This window comes from Arachis ipaensis, chromosome B07, assembly GCF_000816755.2.
Source record: "Arachis ipaensis cultivar K30076 chromosome B07, Araip1.1, whole genome shotgun sequence".
NCBI lineage: Eukaryota > Viridiplantae > Streptophyta > Magnoliopsida > Fabales > Fabaceae > Arachis > Arachis ipaensis.
The window spans coordinates 109,894,433-109,906,632 of NC_029791.2; positions in this window are offsets into that span (position 1 = coordinate 109,894,433).

The following is a 12,200-nucleotide window of genomic DNA, read 5'->3' on the forward strand; positions in this document are numbered from 1 at the left end:
CTCATAGTAAAGTCCAGAAATGTGAATTTAACATAAAAACTAATGAAAACATCCCTAAAAGTGATTAGATCCTACTAAAAACATACTAAAAACTATGCCAAAAAGCGTATAAATTATCCTCTCATCACAACACCAAACTTAAATTTTTTGCTTGTCCCCAAGCAACTGAAAATCAAATAGGATAAAAAGAAGAGAATATACTATAAATTCCAAACTATCAATGAAACATAGCTGCAATCATATGAGCGGGACTTATAGCTTTTTGCCTCTTGAATAGTTTTGGCATCTCACTTTATCCATTGAGGTTCAGACAGATTGGCATCTATAGGAACTCAGAGTTCAGATAGTGTTGTTGATTCTCCTTGTTCAGTATGATGATTCTTGAACACAGCTTCTTTATGAGTCTTGGCCGTGGCCCTAAGCACTTTGTTTTCCAGTATTACCACCGGATACATAAATGCCACAGACACATAACTGGGTGAACCTTTTCAGATTGTGACTCAGCTTTGCTAAAGTCCCCAATTAGAGGTGTCCAGGGTTCTTAAGCACACTATTTTTTTTGCTTTGGATCTTGACTTTAACCGCTCAGTCTCAAGTTTTCACTTGACACCTACACGCCACAAGCACATGGTTAGGGACAGCTTGGTTTAGCCGCTTAGGCCAGGATTTTATTCCTTTAGGCCCTCCTATCCACTGATGCTCAAAGCCTTAGGATCCTTTTTAATTGCCCTTGCCTTTTGGTTTTAAGGGTTATTGGCTTTTTGCTCTTGCCTCTTGGTTTTAAGAGCTTTTGGCTTTTTCTGCTTGCTTTTTTTTCTTTTTCTTTCTATTTTTTTTCGCCTATATTATTTTTTTTTCTGCAAGCTTTGTTCTTTGCTGCTTTTTCTTGCTTCAAGAATCATTTTTATGATTTTTCAGATTATCAAATAACATGTCTCCTAGTCATCATTCTTTCAAGAGCCAACATATTTAACATTCTTAAACAACAACTTCAAAAGACATATGTACTTTTCAAGCATTCATTCAGAAAACAAGGAGCATTGTCACCACATCAATATAATTAAGCTAAGTTCAAGGATAAATTCAAAACTCATGTACTTCTTGTTCTTTTGAATTAAAATAGTTTTTTATTTTAAGAGAGGTGATGGATTCATAGGACATTCATAACTTTAAGACAAAGTTACTAACTACTAATGATCATGTAATAAAAACACAAACATAGATAAGCACATAACATATAAAAACGAAAAACAGAAGAAATAAAAACAAGGAATGAATCCACCTTAGTGATGGTGGCGTTTCCTTCTTGAGGAACCAATGATGTCCTTGAGCTCTTCTATGTCTCTTCCTTGTCTTTGTTGCTCCTCCCTCATTGCTTTTTGATCTTCTCTTATTTCATGAAGCATGATGGAGTGCTCTTGATGTTTCACCCTCAGTTGTCCCATATTGGAACTCAATTCTCCTAGGGAGGTGTTGATTTGCTCCCAATAGTTTTGTGGAGGAAAGTGCATTTGAGACATCTCCGGAATCTCATGGTGATGAGCTTCATACGCCTCTTGAGCTCCATGAATGGGCTCTCTTGCTTGCTCTATCTTTTTCTTAGTGATGGGCTTGTCCTCTTTGATGAGGATATCTCCCTCTATGTCAATCCCAGCCGAATTGCATAGGTGGCAAATGAGGTGAGGAAAGGCTAACCTTGCCATAGTGGAGGACTTGTCAGCCACCTTGTAGAGTTCTTGAGGTATAATCTCATGAACTTCCACCTCTTCTCCAATCATGATGCTATTTTTTGTCTTTCTTTTCCCCTTTCTAGAGGATTCTCCGGTCTTAGGTGCCATCAATGGTAATGGAAAAACAAAAAGCTTATGCTTTTACCACACCAAACTTAGAATATTGCTCGTCCTCGAGCAAGAGAAGAAGAATAGAAGAAGAAGAAGAAGAAATGGAGGAGAGGGAGGATGGAAAGTGTTTCGGCCAGGAAGGGTGTAGAGGGGTGTGTTGTGTGAATTTGATGAAGAATGGAGGGCTTTATATAGGGAAGGGAGGGGGGGAAAGGTTTCGGCCATATGGGTAGGTTTGGGTGGAAAATTGGTTTTGAATTTTGAAGGTAGGTGGAGTTTATGAGGTAGGTTTATGGGGAAGAGTGGATGGATGTGAGTGGTGAAGAGGTGATGGGGAAGAGAGATTGAGGTGATTGGTGAAGGGTTTTTGGGGAAGAGTGTTTATGGGGTTGTGTGAAAGAGGGGTGAGAAGAAGTGAGTGGAGGTAGGTGGGGATCCTGTGGGGTTCACAGATCCTGAGTAGATCCTGTGGGGTCCACAGATCCTGAGTGGATCCTATGGGGTCCACAGATCCTGAGGTGTTCAAGGATTTACATCCCTGCACCCATTAGGCATGTAAAAATGCCTTTGCACTCAACTCTGGGCGTTCAGCGCCAGGTTGGTGGCCATTTTGGGCGTTCAACGCCCATTTGTGTGCCATTTCTGGCATTGAACGCCAGAACCATGCCTGTTCTGGCGTTCAGCGCCCAGAAGCTGCCCATTTTGGGCGTTCAGCGCCAGAATCATGCTCTGTTCTGGCGCTGAACGCCACACAGATGCTCCTCCAGGGTGTGATTTTTCTTCTGCTGTTTTTGATTCCGTTTTCAATTTTTATATTTATTTTGTGACTCCACATGATCATGAACCTACAAAGACATATAACTAAGGAAAATATAGTTAGATAAATAAAAATTGGGTTGCCTCCCAACAAGCGCTTCTTTAATGTCAATAGCTTGACAGTGGGCTCTCATGGAGCCTCACAGACGTTCAGAGCTTTGTTGAAACTCTCCAATACCAAACTTAGAGTTTGGATATGGGAGTTCAACACCAAACTTAGAGTTTGGTTGTGGCCTCCCAACACCAAACTTAGAGTTTGACTGTGGGGGCTCTGGTTGACTCTGCTTTGAGAGAAGCTTTTTATGCTTCCTCTCCATGGAAGCAGAGAGAGATCCTTGAGTTGTAAACACAAGGTTGTCCTTATTCATTTGAAGGATCAATTCTCCTCTGTCCACATCAATCACAGCTCTTGCTGTGGCTAGGAAAGGTCTTCCTAGGATGATGGATTCATCCTCTTCCTTTCCAGTATCCAGGACTATGAAATCAGTAGGTATGTAAAAGCCCTCAACCTTTATTAATACATCTTCTACTTGTCCATAAGCCTGTTTTCTTGAGCTATCTGCCATCTCTAGTGAGATTTTAGTAGCTTGCACTCCATAGATTCCCAGTTTCTCTATTACAGAGAGGGGCATGAGGTTTATTCCTGAACCAAGGTCACACAGAGCCTTAAAGATCATGGTGCCTATGGTGCAGGATATTATGAACTTTCCAGGATCCTGTCTCTTCTGAGGCAATGTCAGTTGATCCAGATCACTTAGTTCATTGATGAACAAGGGAGGTTCAACTTCCCAAGTATCAATGCCAAATAATTTGGCATTTAGCTTCATGATTGCACCAAGAAACTTGGCAGTTTGCTCTTCAGTAACATCCTCATTCTCTTCAGAAGAGGAATACTCATCAGAGCTCATGAAGGGCATAAAGAGGTTCAATAGAATCTCTATGTTCTCTAGATGAGCCTCAGAGTCCTTTGGTTGCTCAGAGGGAAGCTCCTTATTGATCACTGGACGTCCCAGGAGGCCTTCCTCCTTGGGATTCACGTCCTCTCCTTCCCTTACAGGTTTGGCCATAGTGCTTATGTCAATGGCCTTGCACTCTCCTTTTGGATTCTCTTCTGTATTGCTTGGGAGAGTACGGGGAGGGATTTCAGTGATCCTTTTACTCAGCTGGCCCACTTGTACTTCCAAATTTCTAATGGAAGACTTTGTTTCATTCATGAAACTTACAGTGGCCTTGGACAGATCAGAGACTAAGTTTGCTAAATTAGAAGTATTTTGTTCAGAGTTCTCTGTCTGTTGCTGAGTTGATGATGGGAAAGGCTTGCTATTACTAAACCTATTTCTTCCACCATTATTAAAGCCTTGTTGAGGCTTTTGATCCTTCCATGAGAAATTTGGATGATTTCTCCATGTTGAAATGTTCTTGTCCTTGCTCCTGCTCATATGACAAAGAAGAGGGCACAGAAAAAAAATAATAATAATAGAAATCCTTTATACCACAGTATAGGGATTCCTTTGTGAGTGAAAGAAAAGAGGGAGATAAAGAATGTAATGAAATGGAAGAAACACAACTGTGAGGAGGGTAGAAATGTGAGATGAGATGTTATTAGATGAATAAATAAATAGAATGAGATGAGAGAGGGAAAGATATTTTTTTTTTATTTTTGAATTTTTAATGATGAGAGAGAAAAACACTAAAAATGTTCAATGCATGGAGATTTTAGATCAAAACAATGAATGCATGCAAGAATGCTATGAATGTCAAGATGAACACTAAGAACACTATGAATGTCAAGATGAACATCAAAGACACAATTTTGAAAAATCTTTAATGCAAGGAAAATATGCAAGACAACAAACTTAGAATTCTTTAATGCTTAGACACTAAGAATTCAAGAATGCATATGAAAAACACTAAACAATACAAAACAAAAAATCATCAAGATCAAACAAGAAGACTTACCAAGAACAACTTGAAGATCATGAAGAACACTATGAATGCATGAAATTTTCGAAAAATGCAAGATGCATATGCAATTGACACCAAACTTATAACATGACTCAAGACTCAAACAAGAAACATGAAAATATTTTTGAATTTTTATGATTTTCTAAATTTTTTTGTATTTTTCGAAAATTAATGTAAAAAAGAAAAATAAGGATTCCAAAATTTTTAATATGAATTCCAGGAATCTTGCATTCTTAGTCTAAAGCTTCAGTCCAGGAATTAGACATGGCTCACTAGCCAGCCAAGCTTTCAATGAAAGCTCCAGTCCAAAACACTAGACATGGCCAATGGCCAGCCAAGCTTTAGCATGTAACACGAGAGTATATTGCTCTTGATAACAAATTGCAAGCCTCAGTCCAAATAAATTTAGACATGGCTTTACAGCCAACCAGACTTCAACATGCTTCATGAAACACTAGAATTCATTCTTAAAAATTCTGAAGAAAAATATATTTTTTTTTGAAAACATTTTTATTTTTTTCGAAAACAGTTGAAAAATTTTTGAAATATTTTTGAAAAATTTTTGAAAAGAAAACGAAAAGAAAGTTACCCAATCTGAGCAACAAGATGAACCGTCAGTTGTCCAAACTCGAACAATCCCCGGCAACGGCGCCAAAAACTTGGTGCACGAAATTGTGATGTCCAGGCTCAAACAATCCCTGGCAACGTGAGCAACTTGGTACATGTAATCGTGATTACACATTCTTAATTTGTCACAACTTCGATACAACTAACCAGCAAGTGCACTGGGTCGTCCAAGTAATACCTTACGTGAGTAAGGGTCGAATCCCACGGAGATTGTTGGTATGAAGCAAGCTATGGTCACCTTGTAAATCTCAGTCAGGCGGATATAAAATAGTAATGGTATTTTTGAATATTAATTAATAAAAGTAAAGATAGAAATACTTATGTAAATCATTGGTGAGGATTTCAGATAAGCGTATGGAGCTTAATCTATGGAGTGTAGAAACTCTACCGTATGAAAATACATAAGTGAAGGTCCAGGCATGGCCGAGATGGCCAGCCCCCTAAAACGTGATCAATAGTCTCCTAAGATGAACAATGGATTAAAACTGAGACCAAAGATTTTTAATACAATAGTAAAAGGTCCTATTTATAATAAACTAGTCACTAGGGTTTACATGAGTAAGTAGTTGATACATAAATTCACTTTCGGGGCCCACTTGGTGTGTGCTTGGGCTGGGCTTTAAGTGTACACGTGCAGAGGCCATTTGTGGAGTTGAACGCCAGGTTTTGATCCATTTCTGGCGTTCAACTCTGGTTTTGGATCCTTTTCTAGCGCTGGACGCCAGAATTGGGCAGAGAGCTGGCGTTGAACGCCAGTTTGCGTCGTCTATTCTTGGCCAAAGTATAGACTATTATATATTTCTGGAAAGCCCTGGATGTCTACTTTCCAACGCAATTGGAAGCGCGCCATTTTGAGTTCTGTAACTCCAGAAAATCCATTTTGAGTGCAGGGAGGTCAGAATCCAACAGCATCAGCAGTCCTTCTTCAACCTCTGAATCTGATTTTTGCTCAAGTCCCTCAATTTCAGCCAGAAAATACTTGAAATCACAGAAAAACACACAAACTCATAGTAAAGTCCAGAAATGTGAATTTAACATAAAAACTAATGAAAACATCCCTAAAAGTAACTAGATCCTACTAAAAACACACTAAAAACAATGCCAAAAAGCATATAAATTATCCGCTCATCAAGATGGCAGACAATTCAAGGAAACAGGCTTATGGACTTGTAGAGGATGTCTTAGTAAAGGTTGAAGGCTATTACATCCCTGCTGACTTCATAATCCTAGATACTGGGAAGGATGAGGATGAATCCATCATCCTAGGAAGACCCTTCCTAGCCACAACAAGAGCTGTGATTGATGTAGACAGAGGAGAGTTGGTCCTTCAATTGAATGAGGACTACCTTGTGTTTAAGGCTCAAGGATCTTCTTCTATAACTATGGAGAGGAAGCATGAAAAGCTTCTCTCAATACAGAGTCAAACAGAGCCCCCACACTTAACTTCTAAGTTTGGTGTTGGGAGGCCACCACTAAGCTCTGAATCTCTGTGAGGCTCTCTAAGAGCTCACTGTCAAGCTATTGACATTAAAGAAGTCCTTGTTGGGAGGCAACCCAATGATATTTAATTATATTTATTTATTTTTCATTGCTATTTTATGTTTTCCTTAGGTTGATGATCATGTGAAGTCATAAAAACAACTGAAAAATAAAAAAATAGAATGAAAAATAGCATCAAAAATAGCACACCCTGGAGGACAGGCTTATTGGCGTTTAAACCCAGTAAGGATAGCAGAATGGGCGTTTAACGCCTAGCCTGGCAGCATTCTGGGTGTTAAACACCAGAATGGGTAGCACTCTAGGCGTTTAACACTATAAAGGGCTGTCTGGCATCTGGCTGGAGTTAAACGCCAAAAATGGGCATCTGGCTGGCGTTTAACGCCAGAAATGGGCAGCAGAGTGGCGTTTAATGCCAGGAAAGGTAGCAGAGCTGGTATTAAATGCCAGATTTGGCACAGAATAGGCGTTTGAACGCCAGAATGGTGCAGGGACTCAGATTCCTTGATACCTCAGGATTTGTGGACCCCACAGGATCCCCACCTACCCCACCTCTTCTTCTCTCTTCTTCACACCTTTCTATAACTCTCTTCCCCATACACCATTGACCAATCACCTCAATACCTCTTCCCAAACACCCCTCACCTATCAAATCCTACCATCTTCCCCACAACCTCTTCACCACTCACATCCATCCATCATTACCACCTTCATTTTCACACAACACACACACTACTACCCCCTTGGCCGAACCACTCACCTCCCTCCATCTCCTCCATTTCTTCTTCTTCTACTCAATTCTTTTTTCTTTTGCTCGAGGACGAGCAAATATTTTAAGTTTGGTGTGGAAAAAGCATTTCTTTTTTTTGTTTTTCATAACCACTAATGGCACCAAAGGCCGGAGAAACCTCTAGAAAGAGGAAAGGGAAGGCAATTGCTTCCACCTCTGAGTCATAGGAGATGGAGAGATTCATCTCAAAGGTCCATCAAGACCACTTCTATGAAGTTATGGCAAAGAAAAAGGTGATCTCCGAGGTCCCCTTCAAGCTCAAAAAGAGTGAATATCCAGAGATCCGACATGAGATTCGAAGAAGAGGTTGGGAAATTCTCACCAATCCCATTCAACAAGTCGGGATCTTAATGGTTCAAGAGTTTTATGCTAATGCATGGATCACTAAGAACCATGACCAAGGTGTGAACCCGAACCCAAAGAATTGGCTCACAATGGTTCGGGGAAATTACTTAGATTTTAGTCCGAAAAATGTGAGGTTGGCATTTAACTTGCCAATGATGCAAAGAGATCCTTACCCTTTCACTAGAAGGGTCAACTTTGATCAAAGGTTGGACCAAGTCCTTAGGGACAATTGTGTTGAAGGTGCTCAATGGAAGAGAGACTCAAGAGGCAAGCTGTTTCAACTAAGAAGGCTTGACCTCAAGCCCGTGGCTAGGGGATGGCTAGAGTTCATCCAACGCTCAATCATTCATACTAGCAACCGGTCTGAAGTTACAATAGACCGAGCTATCATGATCCATAGCGTCATGATTGGAGAGGAAGTAGAAGTTCATGAGATCATATCCCTAGAACTCTACAAGGTGGCGGATAAGTCCTCTACTTTAGCAAGGTTAGCCTTCCCTCATCTCATTTGTCACCTCTGCAATTCAGCTAGAATTGTCATAGAGGAAGACACCCTCATTGAAGAGGACAAGCCCATCACTAAGAAAAGGATGGAGCAAACAAGAGAGCCCACTCATGGAGCTCAACAAGAACATGAGGAAGTTCCTCATCATGAAATCCCTGAGATGCCTCAAGGGATACACTTTCTTCCACAAAACTATTGGGAGCAAATCAACACCTCCCTAGGAGAATTAAGTTCCAACATGGGACAACTAAGGGTGGAGCACCAAGAGCATTCCATCCTCCTTCATGAAATTAGAGAAGACCAAAGAGCCATGAGAAAGGAGCAAAAAAGTAAAGAAAGAGACATTGAGGAGCTCAAGCACTCCATTAGATCTTCAAGAGGAAGAACTAGCCGCCATCACTAAGGTGGACCCGTTCTTTAATCTCCTTGTTCTTTATTTTTCTATTTTTCCGTTCCCTATGCTCTATGTTTTATCTATGTTTGTGTCTTTATTACATGATCATTAGTGTCTAGTGTCTATGCCTTAAAGCTATGAATGTCCTATGAATCCATCACCTTTCTTAAATGAAAAATGTTTTAATTACAAAAGAACAAGAAGTACATGGTTTCGAATTCTATCTTGAAATTAGTTTACTTATTTTGATGTGGTGGCAATACCTTTTGTTTTCTGAATGAATGCTTGAATGGTGCATATTTTTGAATTTGTTGTTTATGAATGTTAAAATTGTTGGCTCTTGAAAGAATAATGAAAAAGGAAAAATGTTATTTGATAATCTGAAAAATCATAAAATTGATTCTTGAAGCAAGAAAAAGCAGTGAAAAGCTTGCAGAGAAAAAAAAAAGTGGCGAAAAAAAAAGAGAGCAAGCAGAAAAAGCCAATAGCCCTTTAAACCAAAAGGCAAGGGTAAAATAAAAAGGATCCAAGGCTTTGAGCATTAATGGATAGGAGGGCCCAAAGGAATAAAATCCTGGCCTAAACGGCTAAACCAAGCTATCCCTAACCATGTGCTTGTGGCGTGAAGGTGTCAAGTAAAAGCTTGAGACTGAGCGGTTAAAGTCGAGGTCCAAAGCAAAAAGAGTGTGCTTAAGAGCTCTGGACACCTCTAACTGGGGACTCTAGCAAACCTGAGCCACAATCTGAAAAGGTTCACCCAGTTATGTGTCTGTGGTATTTATGTATCCGGTGGTAATACTGAAAAACAAAATGCTTAGGGTCACGGCCAAGACTCATAAAGTAGCTATGTTCAAGAATACATACTAAACTAGGAGAATCAATAACACTATCTGAATTCTAAGTTCCTATAGATGCCAATCATTCTGAACTTCAAAGGATAAAGTGAGATGCCAAAACTGTTCAGAAGCAAAAAGGCTACAAGTCCCGCTCATCTAATTTAAGCTAATTTTCATTGATAAGTTTTAAATTCATAGTATATTCTCTTCTTTTTATCCTATTTTGTTTTCAGTTGCTTGGGGATAAGCAACAATTTAAATTTAGTGTTGTGATGAGCGGATAATTTATACCCTTTTTGGTATTGTTTTTACATAGTTTTCAGTATGTTTTAGTTAATTTTTATTATATTTTCATTAGTTTTTATTCAAAAATCATATTTCTGGATTTTACTATGAGTTTGTGTGTTTCTCTGTAATTTCAGGTATTTTCTGGCTGAAATTGAGGGACCTGAGCAAAAATCTGATTCAGAGGCTGAAAAAGGACTGCAGATGTTGTTGGATTCTGACCTCCCTGCACTCGAAGTGGATTTTCTGGAGCTAGAGAAGCCCAATTGGCGTGTTCTTAATTGCGTTAGAAAGTAGACATCCTGGGCTTTCCAGAAATATATAATAGTCCATAATATTCCCGAGATTTGATGGCCCAAATTGGCGTTCAAATTCAGCCTAAAACATCTTGGCGTAAAACGCCCAAACTGGCACCAGAATTGGAGTTAAACGCCCAAACTGGCACCAAAGCTGGCATTTAACTCCAGGAACAGCCTAAGCACGAAAAAGCTTCAATGCTCAGCCCAAGCACACACCAAGTGGGCCTCAGAAGTAGATTTCTGCACTATCTGCACTTAGTTACTCATTTTCTGTAAACCCTAGTTACTAGTTTAGTATAAAAACTACTTTTAGAGATTTATTTTACATCTATGGACGTTTAGTCCTTAGACCTTTGGCATGGAGGCTGGCCTCACGGCCATGCCTAGACCTTTCACTTATGTATTTTCTACGGTGGAGTTTCTACACCCCATATATTAAGGTGTGGAGCTCTGCTGTTCTTCATGAATTAATGCAAGTACTGTTGTTTTTCCTTCAATTCACGCCTACTTTTTCTCCAAGATATACTCTTGTTCTTAATTCAGTTAAGTCAGAATGAAGGGGTGACCTGTGACAATCCTGCACTTAGTTACTCATTTTCTGTAAACCCTAGTTACTAGTTTAGTATAAAAACTACTTTTAGAGATTTATTTTACATCTATGGACGTTTAGTCCTTAGACCTTTGGCATGGAGGCTGGCCTCACGGCCATGCCTAGACCTTTCACTTATGTATTTTCTACGGTGGAGTTTCTACACCCCATATATTAAGGTGTGAAGCTCTGCTATTCTTCATGAATTAATGCAATTACTACTATTTTTCTATTCAATTCATGCCTACTTCTTCTCCAAGATATACTCTCGTACTTAATTCAGTTAAGTCAGAATGAAGGGGTGACCTGTAACAATCACCCAATCTTCGTTACTCGCTTAGCCAAGATCGCGTGTATGACAACCACAAAGCGGTCTACATGATGTTCAACGTAGTCATTGGACGACAGCTGGAGTATATTCTCTTGGATTTCTAATTAAGGATTCACGTCTTCTCTCTTGACAACAGAGCAGCTGAATCTAAGATTAACCTTCGTGGTATAGGCTAGAACTATTGGCAGCATTCCTGGGATCCGGAAAGTCTAAACCTTGTTTGTGGTATTCTGAGTAGGATCCGGGATCTGGAAAGTCTAAACCTTATCTGTGGTATTCCAAGTAGGATCTAGGAAGGGATGACTGTGACGAGCTTCAAACCTGCGAATGTGGGGTGCAAGTGACAGTGCGCAAAAGGACAATGGTCCTATTCCGATGCTAATGGGAACCGACAGATGATTAGCCGTGCGGTGACAGCGCATATGGATTTGTTTTCATCCGAGAGGATCATACAGCTTGCCATGGAAGGAGGTAACGCACGGTTGGAAGAAGGCAATTGATGACTTGCATCATCTACCCTTCTTTCTTGCATAAAGAAGACCATAAAGGAGCATAAATCTTAATTGATCAGTACAATTCATGCATTATTTGATGAATATTATAGTACACTACTTTGAGATGAGTTGTGCTGAATTTCAGGTTAAAAGGCATCAAAAATGGGTAGAAGACAAACAAGAAGCTGGGCGTGTGAAATTGGCGTGCCACTTGGGAGCAAACGCCATGAAAATGCACTGGCGTGGCACGCTAGGAGCTAGGCGTGGCACGCCAGTACTAAAGTCCAGAGAAGAAGTCCAAGCATGCATGAGGGCATGGCATGCTAATACATTTTTCCGAAGAGCTACAATGGAGGACACAAAAGGGGCGTGGCACGCCAGATTGCGCATGGCACGCCTGACCCACCAACTACTATGGGAGTGCCCCTTGAGCAAAGGGGCGTGGCATGCCAACTCACCATTCCAAGAAGAACCTTCACTATGGCGTGCCACTTGGTGTCGAAGGCGTAGCACGCCAGCTCTAAGAAGCCACTTGGGCATGCCACTTGAGAACCCAGGCGTGGCACGCCAAGCTTGAAGAGTTCAC